Raw genomic sequence first — 21,445 nt, 5'->3', positions numbered from 1 at the left:
GAGGCACTATGTATATATTCGTATTTCTTTGTATACACATGAAATAGCTCCAAATAGAAACTCGGGACATTACAGCAGTAACAGTCATTGCCTAGCCTGTGCAGGGCCCTGGGTTCAATCCCCAGCATCATGTGCATGTATAGACAAACAACGTAAGAGCATCCTGGACATACACCCACATGCTCCACCACTGTGCTACACCCCAAACCCTCTCAGGGTCAATTTCTTTAGAGACAGACTTAATAGAGCACAGGATTCCAGAGCACAGAAAGGATACCACAACTATCCCTCCCTCTTGGGCTACTGACGCACCCTGCTCCCAGCTCTGCCAGCTGAGGTGAGGAATTAGTTTGAAGTTCACTAATAAAGCAAATCTGTTGGCTAAGAAGAGACTCCTGGCTAGTGATAATCTGCCAGGTTAATAGCCTTAGAGTCATTTCCCCAGAAAGTGCTAGAAAACCTTGAACCTTGACCTCTTATGAAGTATATGGGGCAAAGAGCTGACAACTCAAGTGATTAGAGGAATTAAGATGCAGACGTTTTCAGTAGCAATAAACACATCCCTCCTGTACACATAAAAAGATTTAGGGACACATTATCAGGCAATATCATATATGACAGACCATTTCAAGTTCAATTTTAAAAATTTGCCCCAAATCTTAATGGAAATTTTCAAATACACAGTAAACTTTTTTTTTTTTTTCTTTTTGTATACAGGATTGAACTCAAGGGCATTTAACCACTGAGCCACATCCACACCCCTTTTTTAAACTTAAGAGACAGGGACTCACTAAATTGCTTAGGAAGAGGCTCACTAAGTTTTTGAGGCTGGCTTTGAACCTTCGATGCTCTGGTCTGAGCCTCCTAAGCCTCTGGGATTCCAGGCAGGCACCACCACGCCTGGCTCAGTAAACCCCGTTTTAAACAGTGAAGACTATGTACCCACATAGGGACCACATTCCTCAATCCACACCTTCTTATGTCTATCATCTTCCCATCTTTACCCATCAGCTCATCCTACTGACCTCCCATCGGTCCACTTCCTGATCCTGATCGATTTCAAAGTAAGTTGCAGACCTCAATTACAATTCATTCCTAAATGCCTCAGCAAACATACCTCCTCTACCCCCACCCCCACCCTTTTTTTTTTTTTTTTGCACTTCTGCAGGATGCTAGGATGGAAACCCAGGCCTCATGCCTGCCAGGCAAGCACTCTACTACCGAGCTCTAACCGCTCTAACCCCGGTGTTACAAAATTGTAAATGTGAGCTTTGACTGACTCCCTATCATCCCGGCTCCTACCAAGGTGCGGGCCAAACAGCTCAGCATGCCCCTCAGACCCCTCCCAGCCAAGCCCCCTTCCAAGTGGCCACTCTTCCAATTTTTTTTTTTTCCTACCACAGATTAGTTTTACTTGTGAAATAACTCCTCCTCCCATTTTTAAAAGCAGGAAAAAAGACAGTTTTCAATACACCACTTTATTTTTGCGCTTTTTATTTTGGCTTGGTGGTTTTGACACCACTGTCTGGTGCTGGGATTCTTGTTACTGTGTGCTTGCTTTTTGCAGTGCTGGAGATGGAACTCAAGGCCTCGTGCAGGCCACGCAGCACTCTACGACTGAGTTGCACCCCAGCGCACCATTCTGTACAATTTTTTTTTTGCATTCTGTACAAATCTTTTTTTTTTTTTTTGGTGGGGGGTGGGTTACCAGAGATTGACCACAGTGGGGCTTAACCACTGAGCCATATGCCCAGCCCTTTTATTTAATTTTTTTTTTTTAGTTGTTGATAGACCTTTATTTATTTATACATGATGCTGAGCATCGAACCCAGTGCCTCACACATGCCAGGCAAGTGCGCTACCGCTGAGCCACAGCCTCAGCCCACCCCCCTTTTTTAATATTTTTTAGTTGTAGTTGCACACAATACCTTTATTCCATTTATTTTTATGTGGTGCTGAGGATCAAACCCACGGCGCAACATGTGCTAGGTGAGTGCTCTACCACTGAGCCACAACCCCAGCCTTTTTCATATTTTATTTAGAGACAGGGTCTTGCTAAGTTGCTGAGGCTGGCTTTGAACTTGTGATTCTCCAGCCTCAGGTTCCCAAGCTGCTGGGATTACAGGCGTGCACCACAGTGTCTAGCTTGGCCTCAATTTTAAAGTGAGAAAAAATCGTATAAAGTAAGGCCAACAGACACTCTCTCACTCCAGCTTGGCGGCACCCTCCACCCTTCCCGTCCCCGCCCTGGCTAGGTCTGGCCCTACCTCAGAGGCCACCCTCTTCACAGCCTGTGGCTCCATCTCTACCTGGGGAAAGCCCTGAGGGTTTATCAAAAACCCCTTCAAGACTCCCCCACCCTCTACCCTAGAGTTCCCCGGCAATTCCCAGGTCAGTGGCCTCATCTAGAGCCCCTGGTGACCCCCCAAGTCCATCGCCATGCAGAACTCTGGAGGCAGAGCGGACGCGTCTTCTATTTGAGATGCCTGACAGTCAGGTGGAACTATGAAACTACTTAAAAAGTACTTTAACATGACAGTGAAAAGGAGCCCTGTCACATCCGGCCACCCCACTGCCCTCCCTGAGGGCAGCCCATCCTTGCTTCTAGTCTCTTCCTGCCGAAGGTAACCCTCACATTTCTGTGTCTGACTCTGGTATTGGTTACATAACCCTATGTGCAGAACCACAGCCCAGAACACAGGTGGGTGCTGGTGAAGAGCGCGTGTGTCTGCAGTCTGGTGGACAGTTGACCCTACTGGCGATTTCCTGGTTGCAAAGTGTGCTAGTTTTATGTCACCAATGGAGGAAACAGGGTGAAGGGTTCTTGGGCCTCTATGTACCACTTCTGCAATTTCCTGAGGCTATAATTATCTTAAATAAAAGTTAGAAGTATTCTGTGCTTCTGTTCTCTTTTTGTAGAAACCAGGGCCTTTAAGATTGTTCTGGATTTTGCGTTTTGCACCCAATCTTAGAGGTCACTCCAGTCAGTACATCCATACATATTCCATGTCACCGCCTGGCCACGATTTCACCAGGCCCAGGGTGAGGGACACTCTTCTGCTGTAGCCTTCATTCCCGCCACCGCTCACACAGGGCATCCTGGATGGGTGTAGCTCTCCAGAGATTTCCACAGAATAAAGGGCATACGGCTGTTTGCCACCTACTGCCAAGGCATACCAAACGACTCACTGCACGCCAACCCTGTGCTGGGGCTCCTGTCTCGCCACTTCACCAAAGAGCTATCAGAAGTGCACATCTGTCGGCAGGGAGGTGGGCGGCAGTCTGAGCGCACTCAGGTCTGGTTGCTCCATCTCGCCTGGGTACATGAGCATCTTTCCAGACCTGAGTCATTGGTACCTCCCTCTCCACTGACTCTCATGGCCTCAGTCCACGTTCCAACCACAATGAGCATATTAAGATACGTCCTGAGTTGCTATGAGATGTTATTCTGTACTTTTTCCAACACAATTATCTTTTGGCTTTGGTTGTAGGACTCTCTGTGTGTGGGCGGGGGGTGCTGGGGATTGAACCTCGGGCCTTGTGCATGTGAGACAGGCCCTCTACCAACTGAGCTATATCCCCAGCCTTGGTTACAGGACTTTTTACTATTTATTTATTTAGGTGGTGAACCTAGGGGCACTCGACCATTGAGCCACACCCCTAGCCCTTTTTATATTTTATTTAGAGACAGGATCTTGCTGAGTTGCTTAGGGACTCCCTAAGTTGCTGAGGCTGGATCCCTAAGTTGATCCTCCTTACTTACTCATTTTATATATATATAATTTTTTTTTTAACTATAGATGGACACAATATCTTTACTTTTTTATGTGGTGCTGAGGATGAAACCCAGTGCTTCACACATGCTAGGCAAACACTCTATTGAGCAACTCCTTTTTTTTATTTTTTAGTTGTAGTTGGACACAATACCTTTGCTTTATTTCTATGTGGTGCTGAGGATCAAAGCCAGGGCCTGCACACACTAGGGAAGTGCTCTACCGCTGAGCCACAATCCCAGCCCTGAGCAACTCTTTATAAACTACTTCTCCCAAGTTTTCTTCTAGTATTTGTTGTTTCATGGTTTAAAACTGTTAAAATCAGGTCTACTGCTTATTGCAAGATGTGATACAGGAGAATTCCGTGTATTTTAAATCTCCCTCCCAAACAGCCACCCAGTTGCCCAAACATCAGTTACTAAAAATCCCACCTACTTCACACTGACACGGACAAGGCCACCTCTAGCCCACACAAAACGCCACACCTGCCGGCGACTTGTATTCAGCACCTCAAGCCCGACGTGGGCCTCTTCCTAAACACCCCTCAAACCTCACCCTCCCTCCCCTTTTCAGCAAGGAAGCCCACTTGCAGCTGCTTCAGCTAGAGGCCCGGCGGCTGCGCTGGGTCCCTCACACCCCACATCACAAAGCCCACTGAAGACGCCATCAAGACACACAGATGCCTCATGAAGCATGTGAAATTCATTAATATTAACTAACTAGACAACACATTGCTAAACTCATAAGATTAAAAAGCAAATTTGGGGGGCTGGGGCTGGGGCCCAGCGGTAGCACACTTGCCTGGCATGTGTGAGGCACTGGGTTCGATGCTCACCACTACATAAAAAACAAAGTTATTGTGTCCATCTATAACTGAAAAAAAAAAATTAAAAAAAAAAAAAAGCAAATGTCTTGGGATAAAACCTGGCAAAGATAGCTAATGTCATCTCCTCACATCCATGAAAATCACCTCACATGAGCTGTATGAGAGAGAATTAAAACGGACATGCTATCACTAGCATTCATTTTTGAACTTCTGGATTAATATTTTAATATTTCTTCCCCCACCCCGCCCTTAAAAGTAATATCTAAAGCTTTTTCTCAATTTGTAAACACCTCGCACTTTAAAAGGAAAAAAATTCACTTGTAAGATTCTGGAGAAAAAGTATTTCCACCCAAGCAAAACACTTCTAGAGATGACCTAGAAGACAAACGTTTCCTCCCACCCGGCTGCAAGCCTTGTTTGTGCAACTGGGTCCACACAACCTCCTGTTTCTTTTTCTTCATTTATTGGAATGTCCAAACCCTGCCTAGAGTTGTGAGATTCTATCATAATTGATTCCTTCCACTTACAACAGATTTAACCCACCCAGATTGGCAGAATTAGAAATCTTAACACTGTGGGCCTTATGTTGGAGGAAGCACCCTTACTAGGAAACACAGGCAGTACCTGGGGAACCGGAAGGAGGGTGGAGGCAGGGTGCAACCCCAACAAGCAAAAGTCACAGTAAGGCAGAGCAGGGCTGGAGCTCTCTAGCACGTGTGGACCAAAGAAAGCCCACAGGCTCTTTGCAGAACACACAGACACTGATAACATTCAACTTCAGTATGCACGGTCTTATGTGGAGCTCAACCTCTCTGCACAGCTTAGTCCCTGACTCCAGCACACAGCTGGTAGGGGGCATTTTTTCAAGGGGAAAATTCTGTCCATTAATTTGAATTATTGTGCAAATTAGGACAAGACCCCACTGAGCAATTCGGCTCATTAGTTCAACAGAGGGTGAGGGGGAAGAGGCAGCAGATTCCTTGAGAGCCTCCAGGGAAGGAGGCCCCAGGCCGAGAAGCAGGCAGACCAGCAGCTGGCCGAGGCTCCCAGCCCCTCCCGCACTCGGATGCTGCAGTTGAGTGCCGTCCCAGAGAAACACAAGGCCAGCGCTACGTGCCATTCTAAACCGTCCAGCAGCCGCACCAGAAAAGAGAAAGGAAACCGGGGACTGACTTCGGACCTCACGCTCCCCTCCCAGGTGCGCGCCGCATCGCCTGCACGTGCACTCGGGAATGAAAGATCACCCAGGAGAGCTTTTCTGTTCTCTTCTGCCCCAACCCAGGTCTCCGTAAAACCAGACTTTAAGAATCAAGCCGGAATCACATCGCGACTCAGTCTGGCCACGCTGGAGCGTCCCACAGTCCCACGTGGCCAGTGGTCACTTGGTGGGCACCCCGAGTCCAGTCTGCGCAGACCCTGGCTCTTCCAACACCTGACTCGGCTCCCTGCCGCGTCCCTCCAGGTCGGGGCACCGCGAAAGGCCCAAGTCCTCATAAAGGCGCCCAATCAGGAGGCAGGCGCCGCCCCTCGGGCCCGCCGGGCCTTCCAGCCTGACCACACCCCGGCGATGACCACCCCGAACCGGAAATTCCCGCTAATGGGAACTGACAGGTCTTCACTCTTCCAGGGTGGGAGGAAGAAACCCAAAGCCGCGCAGTCCCCGCACCCCCCGAAATGCCGGCAGCCAGTCACCGCCCCGCCCGGAGGCGCGCCCCGCGCACCCCCGAGGCTCAGCCCGCCGCCGCCCCTCCTGCCGCCCCCACCGGGAGCCGCCCGGGCCCGCGACCCCCGGCGCCCGCAGCCAGGACGGGGAGGCTGCGCTCGAGGCGCGGTGACCGGAAAGGCGCCGTTCCGCCCACAGCCCGGCGCGCGGGGGAGCGCGGCGCCGTCCGGACCCGGGGCGCGCGCTCCGCCGGCCCCGCCGCGCCCCCCGCCCCCGCGCCGCTCCCGGCCGCTCCCGCCCGCCGCCCCTCCCCCGCCCGCCGCGCCCGTTACCCGCGCGCGCCCCTCCCCGGGCGCCCGGCCTCCTACCTGCGGGACGCGCGCCGGCCGGGCGGACGCGGGCGGCGGGGCGCGGAGGCGGCGGCGAGGCCTGGCGCTCGCTCGCAGCTTCCCTCGGCGACCGGCGACGGTGGCGGCGGGGCTGAGCCCGCCGCGGCGCCCCCTGGCGGCGGGAGGCCGCGCCCCGCGCCCGGGAGACGACGCCATTGGCTGCGCCGCGAGCGTCGGGCCCGGGCGGCGGCGCCACGTCGGGCCGGGGGCGGCGGCGGAAGCGGCGGCGGCGGCGACCTGGCCACCCGGTGCGCGGGCCGCGGGAGCCGGGCGGCCGCGAGGCCACGTGGGGCCCGGCGCGCTGGCACCGAGCGTCCTGGCCCGCGGCTGCGTGTCCCCGGCCGGCCCTGGGCGCAGGCGCTGCAGCTGGAACCGCCGCTAACAGGGAGGTGACCGAGAGTCGGCGTCAGGGTGTCACTCCCTAGCGGCCCGTCAGCCCAGCGGTTCCTTCTCCGCCGCGTAGTCAGGCTGCGTCCTCGAAAACGCCGGGACGCGCCCCGTTCTGCGCAGGAGGAATCCCGCGCGGCGGCAGCGGGGGACTCGAGCCAGCGGTCCCCGTCCCTTTGACCGGCCTGGCCTGCGGGTCCCAGCGCGGCGCGTCTCTTCCACCCGCACTTCAGGGGCCCGGGGGCCTAGAGCGCCGCGCGGTGCCAGGGCTCACCCGGGCGCCGAGGGATGGCGAGTGGGAACGTGCGCCAGCGAGCGCCCGAGGACCCGGCAACCAGAGCAGCGGAGTGTGGCCGTGGTGTGGGGGCACATCCAGGGGCACGCAGGGAAGGCCTCTGAGAAGTGCAGCTGCTGGAGAGGAGGGAGCAGCGCCCCGTCCCCGAGGTGGAGCGCGGTGTCTGGGGAACCAGGAAGGGCTGCCACCGCGGAATCTGGAACTCCCTCTGTAGGGACGGCCTCACTGAGGAGTCTGAACCGGGGTTCCGAGGTCTGACTGCCATTCCAGAACCTTCTCTCCGCTCCTGCAGAGTGGGCTGCAGAAAAGAGGAGCAAGGGGCCCCGCAAGTGGTTCTTCCAGGGCCCAGGGATGAGGATTTACAAACCAGGTGCAGCAGGCTGTTCTGCCTTGAGAAACGCCACAGAGGAGGCCGCGTAAACGACAGCACTCCTTCCTCGCAGTTCTAGAGGCTGAAAGCCAAGACCAAGGTGCTGGAAGAGCGGTTTTCTGGTGGGGTCTCCTCCTTGGCTTGCAGACAGCTGCCTTCTGGCCTTGTCCTCATGTGCCCTTTTCTCTGAGTGCATGAATTCCTGGTCTCTTCCTCTTTTGGGGACACCAGTCCCGTTAGCCTGTGAGTTTAGGGCCCCACCCCAGATGACTTCAGATTGCCTTAAGTACCACCTTGTAAAAGGCCTTCACTACTAATACAGACACGATGGAGTTTAGGGCTTCGACCAGTGGGTTTGGAGGAGACACAGCTTAGCCTCTAACACCAGTAAAGGCAGCCACAAAAGTTGAAGGAGAGCTGATGGGCAGGGCCGTGCCTTCAGAGAGGCTTCTCCGAGGAGGAGCGTGGTGCTGCCTGAGGCTGCTTATCATTTGGTCCCAGCTCCAACGGTTTTTCTTGGCAAGGCTGTCTCTGACAGCCCATCTAAACTTGCTCACCAGCCCAGCGCCCTACGTGTTCTATACGGTGTGGTACTACCCAGTGCCACCAAGATCCCAGGATGCAAATGATGTGCACCCACTGATGCAATCACCTCGTTACCTCGTCAATCATGAGTACCTGTTTGTGGTCTGCCTCCTCCCAGACAGGACAGCAGAGGCCCTGCTCATTTCATTTTATATTCTCAGCCCCAGAAGAGTGCCCCAAAGTCCTAAAGTCCTAAATGCTTCTTTTTTTTTTTTTTTTTTAAAGACAGAGAGTATTTTTTTTAATGTTTATTTTATTTGTTTTTTTTTTTTTTTTCAGTGGACACAACATCTTTGTATGTGGTGCTGAGGATCGAGCCCGGGCCGCACGCATGCCAGGCGAGCACGCTACCGCTTGAGCCACATCCTCAGCCCTAACTAAATGCTTCTTGAATGGGTGTCTCCTGCAACCTTGGGGTAGGACTTGAAGGATGAGCAGCAGATTTGCAGATGCAGGGGTGTGTGGAAAGAGAGGAAAGAACTCCAGTCAGACTGAAAGTCAAGCTGGTTGGCAAGATGTCAGGGAGGTGAGATCAGAGATGCAGGCCAGTCCCTTAAGCAACAGGAAGCTGGAGATGATTCTGCACATACAAGGAAAAAGTAGCTTGGATTGTACATTTTTCACCTTGACCAAAGCAGATTAAGTGGCTTAAAACAGCACAGCTTATCTTACCACTCTAGAGGTAGGTCCCAGGTCTGAGATGGGTTAGCCGAGCTGAAAAGGTACTAGCCAGGCTGGCTCCTCCCGGCGGCCTTGGGGCAGAGCCTGTTCCCTTGTCTTTTGTGGCTTCTAAGGGCCACCTGCATTCCTGGCATCCTGGCCCCTTCCTCCGTCTTCAGAGCCGTGGCCTGTGGGGCCTGGCTCTGGGCTTCCAACATCATTTCCTCTTCTCTCACTCTTTGCCTCCCTCCTTCCCCTTTAGAGCCCTTGTAATTGTTTGGGGCTCACCTGGATGATCCAGGTTGGCCTCCCCTCCTCAGGAGCCTTCACTTCATCACAGCTGCAAATTCCCTTTTGCCAGGTAAGATTCACAAGTTCCTGGGGTTAGGAGATGAACATCCCTGGGGACCCATTGTCCTGCCTGCCACGGGGAGCAAAGCCAAGCAGGCAGGACTGAGTGTGCCTGGACCAGCTGTCTGGGTTCTGCCTCTCGCCCCCTGGCAAGGCGATGACCCCTGCCTCTGATACACCATTGGACTGTCAGATGCTAAGTAAAACAGATGGAGTTGCTGCCTCCTCAGCTTCTACCCTGGTGGAGAGAATTTTTCAGATTCTTTGCTGTTATTACACTGGACATGGATGTTCTCTGAAGACCCAAAGTTGAATAAAGATACCTGCTCTGTACAAGCTCTGTGCATCAGTAAGCCGAGGCACCACAGGATAGGCAGGGCACGTGTGGGGCACCTAAGAGTGACTATCCTGTCCACAGGCATTTACTGAGTACTTAAATCTGTGCCAAAACTTTTAGATGTGTGGGTATTCAAAACATAGATCACTGTTTTCATGTAGCCTACATTCCAGGAGGCTAAGACAGACAGCATTTATAAGTAGATTATAGAGTCTGTTAGGATGCTGCGTGTTTTAGGCAGCTTTTGTGTCACTGTGACCAAAATACTCAAGAATCACTTAGAAAAGAAAAGTTTATTTGGGGCTCACAGTCTCAGAGGTCTCAGTCCATAGATAACTCACCGTATTTCTCTATTTCTCTGGGCCCAAGGTGAGACAGCATGTCATGGTAGGGACCCCTGAGGAGAGCCGCTGTGGGTGGGGCCCAGGGAAGATACACCTCTGCAAGGCACTCCCCAAGGACCCACAGCCTGCAGCCACACCCTTCCAGCCCACGGTCACCACCCACCGAGTCCACTGAAACTTGGGTGGACAGATAGGTCACAGCTCTCAAATCCAATCATTGCACCCCTGAATAGTCCTGCATTAAGGAGCTTTTGGATGACACCTCATATCTAAATCATAACACGGAGTGTTTTGTTAAAAAAAAAAAAAAGAAAAGGCTGGGGATGTGGCTCAAGTGGTAGCGCGCTCGCCTGGCATGCATGCGGCCCGTGGACCCTCAGCACCACATACAAACAAAGATGTTGTGTCCGCCGAAAACTAAAAAAAAATATATATATTAAAAAAAATTCTCTGTCTCTCTCTCTCTCTCTCTCTAAAAAAAAAAGAAGAAGAAAGAAAAAGGCAGGTGAAAGGAGATCAAGAGTGAAGAGGGAAGGGGCTGGGGCTGGGGTTCATGGTAGAGCCTTGTCTACATGTGTGAGGCACTGGGTTCCATCCTCAGCGCCACATGTAAGTAAATTAGTAAAATGAAAGGTCCATCAAAATCTAAAAAAAGTATTAAAAAAAAAAAAAAAAAGGCGGGCACAGTGGCACACGCCTGTAATCCCAGCTGCTTGGGAGGCTGAGGCAGGAGAACTGCAAGTTCAAAGCCAGCCTCAGCAACTTAATAAAATGCAAAAGAGGATTGAGGATGTGGCTCAGTGGTAAGTGCCCCTCAGTTCAATCACTGGTACCAAAAAAAAAAAGAATAAGAAGGAGCCAGGAATGGTGGTGCACGCCTGTAATCCCAGCAACTTGGGAGACTGAGGCAGGAGAATCACAAGTTCAAGGCCAGCCTTCAGCAACTGTGGAGTCCCTAAGTAACTTAGTAACTTAGCAAGACCCCATCTTAAAATTAGATTTTAATAAGGGCTAAGGATATAGGTATAGTTCAGTGGTAAAGTGCCCCTCAGTTAAACCTCTATACCAAAAAAAAAAAAAAAAATTAAAAAGGATTTGTAGGGGCTGGAGATGTGGCTCAAGCGGTAGCGCGCTCGCCTGGCATACGTGCGGCCCAGGTTCGATCCTCAGCACCACATACAAAGATGTTGTGTCCGCCGAAAACTAAAAAATAAATATTAAAAAAATTCTCTCTCCTCTCTCTTTCTCCTCTCTCTCTTAAAAAAAAAATAAAAAGGATTTGTAAGGGTCTTAAGACAGACCTTTCAGATTCATGGAAAAAAAATAATATATATATGTATGTATATACACACACACAAAGCACACAAGGAGAGTCCCCATGGGTAAGACACTTGTATTCTAAACAAAAGAAATTGAACAAGGGCTGTTTTTGTTTTTTCCTAAGGAGTGTCACATCTCTGTGTGATTTCAGTCTTCATTTTCTCCTTGAATACCTCTGCCGATACAGGTCGCCCCTGTAACTATATTAGGAATCAGGATATAGGACTATCTCAGGCTGTCTCGGTTTTCCTTTGAGCTGAGCACCAACCAAAGACCCCAGGTGTCTTTGCAAAGAACTCTCATCCCTAGAGCCTGTCTGGAAATGTGGGGTGATTTCTCCTTAGTCCATGGGGTCTCTGGGTGGCGGCTCCTGGCCCTGGCAATACTAGCTGTCACAGGTGAAGTTAGCACACACTGTAGTAAAAGTGTTTGGTTTTTAAAGTTTAGTTATACCCTCAGTTCCCCCCAGCAGGGAAAAGTGCATTGTATTGTCACAAATACCATTCTCTCTCATTCCAGCCCCTCCAAAGAAATACAAAATGAACGTTTAAGCTGTGAGCAGGACCACCGTGGTGGAGGGAGAGGGGCTTTGGAGTGGGGAAGCATCCTGGCTCCCTCCTTACCCCTCTGGTGGTCCTGGGCCGAGGCTTTCAAGTCTGGAACACGTCTTTAAACGTGGATAATGGGGCTCCCGGCATGGCTCCCGGCATGGCGAGGACTGGACAGCTTGAAGCCAGCACAGAGGGTGCCCTCAATAGATAGACAGCAGTTACCGTCCCTCATGGGTGGAGCAGGCTTCCCAGCGGTGGTCTTGGGGTGGGAAGAGTCCCTCACACACACCCCATATAATATATAGACTGTGAGATGGTGAGGCCTGATCCCTGGTCCCCCAGGGTAGCTGCCTTCAGATAGACTTCCTGAGGGACAGGAGAGGAGGGCAGTAGATACTTCAGGTGCACTGAGGTGACTGAGAGCCACTGGCTTGAGCATGGACTGGAGGGGTTGGGACATGGCTAGGTTGGGAGTGCTGCCTCACAGGCACAAGGCCCGGGGTTGGATCTCTAGCACCTCAAAAAAAAATGGAGTCTAGGAGATAACCCCACCATCTGAGGGCCATCAGCACCATCGTATCCACTGGGATGTATTGCCACAGACCCAGCCTCAAGTAAGAATGATAAAATGACCTGTTTGCAAATATTACATACCTGGACCAGAAAAGGAAAACCTTCAATTTTATAGCACTCAAAATACAAAAGGCAAAAGAATAAAACAAACAAACAAACAAAAAAATACAAAAGGCACATATATGTGTTTGCATATATGTGTTTGCCAAGTGACCACCTGATACTTTGACAGGCCACATGCAGTAAAATCTGCCATTATGCCTCTGGAAATCTTCTGGAACCTAAGTGCACAGCATGAAAAGTTTTAAAATTATGACATTCCTTCTGATTTGAATAATCCCTGGGAATCACCTGGACTATATTTCTTGCAAGTTGTACTTTGAGGAAATGCATAAAGTATGTGGCTTTTCAGTCATTGTGTGGCTCATGCATCTTTCTTTCTCTTGATGTTTATTGAGAGCTCTTCAGCTCTGAAAAAAAAAATGACTTTTTTTTTTTAATATTTATTTTTTAGTTTTCAGCGGACACAACATCTTTGTTTGTATGTGGTGCTGAGGATCGAACCTGGGACGCACGCATGCCAGGCGAGCGCGCTACCGCTTGAGCCACATCCCCAGCCCCAAAAATGACTTGTTAAAAACTTTATGCAGGTCCTGATTGCCTGAGCACGGGTATAAATGTATAACAAGAGCCCTAGGGAAAGAAGCCTATGGTAGGATGTTTTACTTGCCATTTTTTTTTGTTTTGTTTTTTCCCCCATATTCTGCATTCTCATTAGGAAGGCAGATCTTTGCTTCAGGAACGAGTATCTTAGGTTTTCAGCCTACGTTCGATACTAAGTTTAATGTCACAGTTTATCAGTTCGCTGCTTAATTTGGGGAGAGGACACATTCAATATGCAGAGGAGGAATCTGACTCTCAGAAGCCGCTGGGAGTGGAGGAGCATGGGGGATCATCAGTGCCCCTTCGCAGATGGGAGTCCAGTTCTCTCCCAGACGGCTGTGGCCCAGGTTGGCATACAGGCTCCAGCTCCCTGGTGTCCTGCCTTTCACTCAGAACCTATTCCCAGCTGGCTTTTCCTCCCTCCACTCTCTGACTCATGGATTGAATCCTACCCATCATCTCTGCCACCTCAAGCCACCTGGAACAAGTCTTCCTGGAATTATAGATGGAAACCAAGGAGTGCCCATCCATCTGTCAGTCGGCCAAGTGCCAACCGAGTCCACAGCAGTGTGCTGGACCCCACAGTCTACCAGCTACGGTTTCTACTCTCAAGATACTAGAAAAACATGCACTTTGAGGTCCCTCAAGGTGTAAAGTTTGGAAATGGACTGCAACACAGGAAGAATCAAAAAAAGTACAGATTAAGGGTACCTGATCGGTTGGGATACAGGATTTAAGATCTTTGTCTTTCTTTTATTTATTTATTTATTTTTGTAGTTTCAGATGGACAGAATGTCTTTATTTTATTTGTTTATTTTTATGTGGTGCTGATCGAACCCAGGGCCTCACACACGCTAGGCAAGCGCTCTACCACTAAGCTACAGCCCCAGCCCAAGATTTTTATCTTTTGGATACACAAAAAAATGTCAGAATGTGGGGGCTGGGTTGTAGCTTAGTGGTAGTGTGCTTGCCTAGCACATCTGAGGCACTGGGTTCGATCCTCAGCACCACATAAATAAATAAATAAATAGATAGATAGATAGATAAATAAATAAAAGGTATTGTGTCCATTTACAAATAAAAAAATTTTTTTTTAAATGTTAGGGGTTGGGGCAGGTGCAAGACCCTGGGTTCGATCCTCCGCACCACATAAAAAAATAAACAAGTGAAATAAAGGTGTTGTGTCCAAAAACTAAAGAATAAATACTAAAAAAAAAAAAAAAAAAATGTCGGGCTGGGGATGTGGTTCAAGCGGTAGTGCGCTCGCCTGGCATGTGTGCGGCCCGGGGTTCGATCCTCAGCACCACATACCAACAAAGATGTTGTGTCCGCCAAAAACTAAAAAATAAATATTAAAATTCTCTCTCTCTTTAAAAAAATAAAAAATGTCAGGACGTGTAAGTGATGGCTTAGAATCAGGAGACAGTTCCACCAACTTCAGATTAAAACACTTATTGTTTCAATTAAAGGAAACTACCGTCAAGCCCCTTTAATGCAACTAAACATCAATATTATGTTAGACTTGTTTTAATGCACGAACAGGATCATAAATTTTACTCAGTCTTTTACATCATTTGGCAGGGAGCCACACCTTATGAGGAAATTCACAGAAGCCATAAATATGAAAAATGTTCAAGTCCTCCCTTGAGTAATCACACAAATGCTTCCAATAACACATCCAAAGCTACTTTTTCTTCTAGGAAGTTGTTAGAAAATATACTTTGAACGAATAAACCTCTGCTACTCTAGCTTGATTTATAGCAAAAATTTATATCAACAGATTTTTAAAAAATATTTTGTTTTAGTTGTAGTTGGACACAATACCTTTATTTTTATTTTTATGTGGTGCTGAGGATCAAACCCAGCGCCCTGCACGTGCTAGAGCTGAGCCACAACCCTAGCCCCTATGTCAACAGATTTTAAAGAAAGACATTTGCAAAAAGGAATGTCCATTATAAGAAAACAAAACAAAACCATGTAGGTCCTGTCTCTTCCACTGAGCTGCCTTCCCCAGCAGTCTCATTTCTGTTCTTGGTTTCAGCTGTCACCCATGTGCTGCTAACTTTTTTTTCCATATACTAGGGATTAATCTATGGATGCTCTGTCACTGAGCTACCTGCCCATCCTGTTTTTCTTTCTTTAATTCTTGTTGTTGTTGTTGTCAGTGGACCTTTATTTTATTTGTTTATATGCAGTGCTGAGAATTGAACCTAGTTCTCACTCATGCTAGGCAAGTGCTCTACCTCTGAGATACATCCCCAGCCCTAGTTTTTATTGATGTATCTCCATTTACTGAGAAATGTCTTTCATAACTACACAGATATAATCTAAAAGTCAGAGTTAACTACTGAGAAATAATCCATCAGGTCAGATGCAAAGGAACTGATTATGGATATGTGCCCCTGATGACCACTGGTCAGCAGCCCAAGAATTCTTTTTTTTTTTTTTTTTTAATTGGTACCTGGGGTTGAACCCAGGTCATCTGAGTCACTGAGCAACATTTCCAGCCTATTTTATTTTTTATTTTGAGGCAGGGTCTTGCTAAATTGTTTAGGGCCTCACTAAATTGCTGAGGCTGGGCTGGGGATGTGGCTCAAGCGGTAGCGCGCTCGCCTGGCATGCAAGCGGCCCGGGTTAGATCCTCAGCACCACATACAAACAAAGATGTTGTGTCCGCCGAAAACTAAAAAATAAATATTAAAAAATTCTCTCTCTCTCTCTCTCTCTCTCTCTCTCTCTCTCTCTCTCCTCTCTGTCTCTCTCTCTCTCCTCTCTTTCTCTCCCCTCTGTAAAAATAAATAAATAAATAAATAATAAATTGCTGAGGCTGCCCTCAACCTCACTATCCTCCTGCCTCACCCTCCAAAGTCTCTGGGATTATAGATGCGCACTACCATGCCTGCCTGCAGCACAGAGCTTCTAAGGTAGAATTTAAAAGATGATCCCAGAAGGTCTCCACGTGGCATGAAGGCTCTTGGAAGACATGTATGTCAAAAAGAATGCATGTGACATTTTACATTTAGTTATGCCAGTCAAGCATAACTCTTTATGTCTGTCATGATTAAGACATCAGTGTAAGAAGTGATCAGCACAGGAGGAAACCCGAGACTGATAGGATCAGAGAAGAGGCCAGAAAATGACGGGCAAAGACAAGGAAGGGAAAATACACAATGAGAGGGACTCTGCCAGGGAGCCGACCGTCCTTCAAGGAAGCCAATGCCCAACAAAGGTCAATATGTCTATGAGCAAGCAGCAGTAGTGGTGGTAAACTTCTTGTTGGTGGGCTTTTTCTGTTCCCCAGCTACAGTTAAAGGAAAAAGCAGCAACTCTGGAAATTTGCCTCACGAAGGCAATTAAGTGATTTTTTATTTGTAGATGGACCCAGTACCTTTATTTTTATTTATTTATTTTTATGTGACGATGAGGCTGAGGATTGAACCCAGTGCCAAAGTGAACTCATGTCCTCTTGCCCCCTCACATCGCCCCCTCTCAGCTCTGAAGCATCCAGAATGAGCCGTCGCCCCTTCTCCTTACAGCAGTTAAGGAGTTCCTAAAATTAGAGGGGGGAATGAAGCCAGGAATAGACAGTCAGTGTAGATAGGTAAATCGAGTCAGGTCAGATCCAGGAGGCCAATTTTGAGTGAGTCTGGGAAGCTGAAGACTGTCCCCTGAGGGTTACTGTTTACTGTACCAAGATGTAGGGCCTCTCCAAATAGACCCCCAACTGAGAGAACCATGATTGGTCCCCAAGTTTCCAGACAAAGGGGGGAATGAGAAATGGGACTCCATTTTTGAGCAACCAGCTTCTACCTCAAGGCCTATCCAAAGGGAGGGGGCATGGCCCTTGTCCTTGGAAAATCCACAGAGCCTCCTAGGCACATAGCCACCCTGCTGAGTTGTTTTTCTGTAAATAAAGGGAGAGATCTGTGGCACCAGGTGTCCCTGACTCGGTTGCCCTAGGTGAGGACCCATAGCAACCCCCTAGCAACCACCAATCAGCATGAGACAGAGAAAATATCTGAAATGCCAGGGGACCCTCCCAGTAGTTTCCATGATTGATAACATGATTAGGCCACCCTGCAGTTCAGCGTATACACTCTTGCAACCCCTCTTGGCCTAAACTAATCAGTTCAAATGTATCCACCACTTTAACCAATCACCCTTACCCAGCTTGTTCCCGCCAGTGAATGTGCTAATCAATGTTAAGAGTTGTTGTTTGACTTTCCCACGGTATGAAATGATTTGCTGTGTGATGTTGTGAGGCATAGAATATCCCCCCAAAACCTAAAAATCCTCACTGAACTAAGGGTCAGGACTCACTCCTTGGGACCACTGCATCGGAAATGGTTGTGAGACTCATGTGATTGCATCAGATTCGGCTCCTGGAGGCCTATTGGGGTCCCACGAATCTGGCATTACACTAGGTAAGTGTTCTACCACTGGGCCACAACCCCTGCCTCTCCCAGCCCTTTTATATATTTTATTTACAGTCAGAGTCTCTCTGAATTACTTAGGGCCTTGCTAAATTGCTGAGGCTGGCTTTGAACTCATGATCCTCCTGCCTCAGCCTCCCAAGACACTGGGATCATAGGCCTGTGCCACCACGCCCAGCTGCCTTAAGTAAATTCTTAAAAGCCAATAACGGAGTAAACGGATAAAACAACTTTAAACCATTGAGGTCCATTTTGTGGACAGAAAACCATTCTTTAAGGCAGAAGACCCAAGAAGAATAGCAGAATATTATGGATCAAATACAAATTAGGAAGAAGGATGTGAGGAATAGTGAACTACACTCATGAACTTCAAGAGAATTAAGTGATCTAAACAACCCAATATCAAAAAATTAAAAAGTGCCAGGGAAAATAATGTTTCCTGTTAAACCCTGAAAGCTTTGTTCAGAATATTCTGAGAGCAACCTTGTGACTTTTGGAACTGTTATTAAGCATATTAACAATGCCAGTCTAAAGACAGGCAATGACATCTGACATTTTCTTTGAATTCAGTAATGATAATTAAATATATTATTTAATTTTAAAAATTAACAGGTCAGCATCAATCATTATTGATATTTTTTGTTTTATTGCCTGGGGTGGGGGATACTGGGGATTGAATCCAGAGACACTTCACCACTGAGCTACATTTCAGTCCTTTTTACTTATTTATTTATTTGTTTATTTTTATTTTGAAACAGGGTCTCACTAAGTTGCTGAAACTGACCCGAAACTTGTGATCCTCCTGCCTCAGCCTCCCAAGTCCCTGGGATTACAGATATGTGCCACCACACCCGGTTGCCATTACTGATGTTTTCATGTAAATTTCTAAAAAAACTTTTTGCAAGATCAGAAACAAAGCTGAGCTTGGTGGTGCACACCTGTAATCCCAGCAGTTCAGGAGGCTGAGGCAGGAGGATCATAAGTCAGAAGTCAGCCTCAGCAATTTAGCCAGGCCCTAAGCAACTCTGTGAGACCCTCTCTCTAAATAAAATATAAAGAAGGGATGGGGATGTGGCTTCTCGTATTGGCAACAGCTGATATTTTCCTTGCCTTCATCCATTCTCTTTGGTCTCTTTGAGATTGTTACTGAAAGTGTGGTCTGTGGATCAGTGGCACTGGCACCCTGAGTTTGATAGGAATCTAATTCAGTAGTTGAGGCCCGAGGTCTGTACTTCTTACACATCCTTAGACCATACAGGTGCTGGTGGTCCAAGGACCACACTTTGAAAAGCCAGGTTCCTCTAGGAAATGTCCTATGTACCACCTTTAAACTCTATTCTCAAGGTTTTTCTGTTTTCATCTAAAAAAAAAAAAAAAAAAAAAAGAGTGGGATATTGACATTTCACAATGCTCCAAATCAGAAAAAAAAAGCTACATTTAAATATGGCAGTTTTATATCCTTTAATCTTTAAGACAGCCAATACCTTTCTTTATGAATAATAGCTTTTTTTTGGGGGGGGGGGGAGTAAAATGTTTTCAGAGGGCTATGACAGACCCCTAGTGACACCATGTGGCTACATCTTATAATTACAATAGCATTTGGGGGTTCCTTTTGAATGTAAAATTAGAAAAACTGACTTCTTTTGTTTTCATTTAAATATTCTGTATTTTGATGCTATTTAAATTTCTAGCTTTTATTTTGAAATAATTAGAGATTCAAAGGAGGTTGCCAAGAAATATATAGAGAAGTTCTTTTTCCTGGCATCCCCTAACGTTAACATGTTAAGTATCAAAACCAAGGAAGTAATATGTGAACAACCCACAGAGCGTGTGCAGATTTCACACTGTTATATGCACTCATCTGTGATCCTTTGACCTGTCAAGGGAGCTCTGAGGCCAGGCACAGAGGTGCACGCCTGTGATCCCAGCTACTCAGATGCTGAGGCAGCAGAATCACAAGTTCAAGGCCAGCCTCAGCCACTTAGCAAGGCCTGTCTCAAAATAGAAAACAAAAGGGCTGGGGATTTGGAGCACCTTGGGTTCAATACCCAGTACCAAAGGGGGGAAGGGGACATTATAGCACAGGAAAGAGAAAAGGGTTTATTTATCTGAAATTAATTGGAGATTTTTTAAGGTCTTTTGCAGGAATAGAGATCTCACTGAGGCTCTTAGGAGACAGAGATGAGGATGATGAGAACATGAGGTTAAGAGAATAATTCTATAAACTGGGGCCACTGTGCTTTTCCAAGAAGCAATTTACCTGCAGCCCTTCCTGGTCATGGGGTATGTCAGTTTCCTCAGCAAACCACCTGGTAACTTCCAGAGAGATGCAGGCCCAAGACAATGTCAATGGGAGGAACCCAGGAGACTTTTGTGACCAGATCCTGACTCTGGAAGATACAGAGAGTCCCTCTGGACCCTAAAGTCTGTGAGAATGTAGGGCTCAGAATCCAGTTAAACCAGTCAGCAAGGGCCAAGGGGACCTCGAGTTGCCAGGACAGCGGGAGTTGGAAGTCTGAGTCACCTGCCCTCAGTCAGAAGCCAGAGGTGGACCTGGACAGGAGGTCCCACTTCTCTGGGACTCCCAGGAAAACTGGAGTGTAAGAGAGCACATTGTCCCATTGCCTCCATTGAGAGTGTCCCCTCTCCCTGTTCCCAGGCCTCAATAACCCCTTCTGTGGCAGTGGTGCCTTCACCTCCTGAACAAACGCAGCCCTCATAGCTCTGAGGCTGATTATTATTTTTTTAATGTTTTTTATTCTCTCTCCTCTCTCACCCTCCCTGACAAGATTGGGGACACTTTCCTGGCCCTAGTTAACTGCCCTTGAACACCCCCATTACAGGAAGGAGATGCCTGCTGAGGATCTGGGAAGCAAAGATCTCCCAAATTAACAAGAGGGCACCCTGGGGCCCCATACCTGAGCACACCTGGGATGTAACACTTGAAGTTCCTTTAAATGTCCCCTGTCCCTACGGATCACAGACTTTGGGACAGGAGTCCCCTGTGGTTCTCCTTTGCTAGCAAACAATGACCCTTCTTCTTCCTTTTTCTCAAAACCACGTCCTCATTATTAAATCGGCATTGATTGGCATTGGGGATGGGGACCAAGCTTTCGGTTAGGATTCCTGTTACTCTGAGGGAGACGTCTGAAATCTTTCTGACTTGGTCTCAGGAATTGGGGTTTGAAGAGGGGTCTTCACAGTGCTTCTGGTCCCAGATCCATAACAAGGCCACGGAGAACCAGGCCATTCCCAAACCAGACAATGAGCCTTTTAGAAGTCAGAATTCATCTCCATTTAAAACAGGAATCCCAGGATTTGAAAAGGTCCAAAGACCCAGAGATGTCCGGATGCAGTATGGAATTACCATCTGGCCCTGCGGTTGTGCCTCTACCCCACAATACTCAGAGTAGGTTCTGCCAAGCCTTTGGGCGTATTCTAACTTTGGTGATTCCTCTGACTGTTGATGTGTTTCACGCAAGAACCATCCAGTAAGGGCAGAAATAAGCCAGGTCAGAAGCAGCCATCATCCACCGCAAGGGAGGAAGATGTCTGATGGGAGGAGAAAGCTACCACAGAAGGTGCCAGAAGCCACGGAATATAAAACAGACACATTTATGCGATATCTACGGAAGCGCTTCCTGCCTCATGCTCAGCAACCACCTCCTCCTCTATCATGAGCTTGAAAAACTGGGACCAGGCTCAGCGGGATTCTGCAGGGATTAGAAGAAAGAACACCCAGGTCTAGACAAACCCAGATCCCTATCTGAGGATGGGGGGACACCAGGGTAAGAGAATGATTCCATAAAGTGAGCCACTGTTCTGAGTCCCCACATGCTTTCTTAGCCAAAAAGCAACCTGCCCGCAGCTGCAGCTGGCCTGCAGGGACCAGGGACCGGAAATGTCACATTCCTCAGCAAACTGA

General features: G+C 48.2%; 1 protein-coding gene across 2 annotated transcripts in view; it reads right to left on the bottom strand.

Moving 5' to 3' along the window:
* Zc3h7a (zinc finger CCCH-type containing 7A) overlaps nucleotides 1–6,736 on the bottom strand; it is a 32,465-nt gene extending 25,729 nt beyond the window's left edge. Inside the window, exon 1 of one of the 2 annotated variants that reach the window (XM_071605518.1) lies at nucleotides 6,631–6,736. The gene's annotated coding sequence lies outside the window, so the exon portion shown is untranslated. Of the gene's footprint in view, nucleotides 1–5,779; nucleotides 6,295–6,630 lie in introns of those variants that run through there. The other variant, XM_071605519.1, reaches the window with a different exon arrangement.
* Between the last annotated feature and the right edge of the window lie 14,709 nt (nucleotides 6,737–21,445).

Source organism: Marmota flaviventris, chromosome 19 (assembly GCF_047511675.1).
Source record: "Marmota flaviventris isolate mMarFla1 chromosome 19, mMarFla1.hap1, whole genome shotgun sequence".
NCBI lineage: Eukaryota > Metazoa > Chordata > Mammalia > Rodentia > Sciuridae > Marmota > Marmota flaviventris.
Note: the sequence above shows the minus strand (reverse complement) of the source record. Positions and strands in the feature narration are given on the sequence as shown.